Source organism: Xiphophorus hellerii, chromosome 10, assembly GCF_003331165.1.
Source record: "Xiphophorus hellerii strain 12219 chromosome 10, Xiphophorus_hellerii-4.1, whole genome shotgun sequence".
Classification (NCBI taxonomy): domain Eukaryota; kingdom Metazoa; phylum Chordata; class Actinopteri; order Cyprinodontiformes; family Poeciliidae; genus Xiphophorus; species Xiphophorus hellerii.
In genome coordinates, this window is record NC_045681.1 from 24,282,300 (window position 1) to 24,282,575 (window position 276).

Genomic DNA, 276 nt, shown 5'->3' on the forward strand with positions numbered 1-276 from the left:
ATATATATATATATATATATATATATGTCCGAGAGGGACTCAGAGTAGAGCCGCCGCTCCTTCACATCGAGAGGAGCCAGTTGAGGTCAGGATGCCTCCTGGACGCCTCCCTGGTGAGGTGTTCCGGGCACGTCCCACCGGGAGGAGGCCCCGGGGAAGACCCAGGACACGCTGGAGGGACTATGTCTCTTGGCTGGTCTGGGAACGCCTTGGGATTCCCCAGGAAGAGCTGGAAGAAGTGGCCGGGGAGAGGGAAGTCTGGGCCTCCCTTCTGAA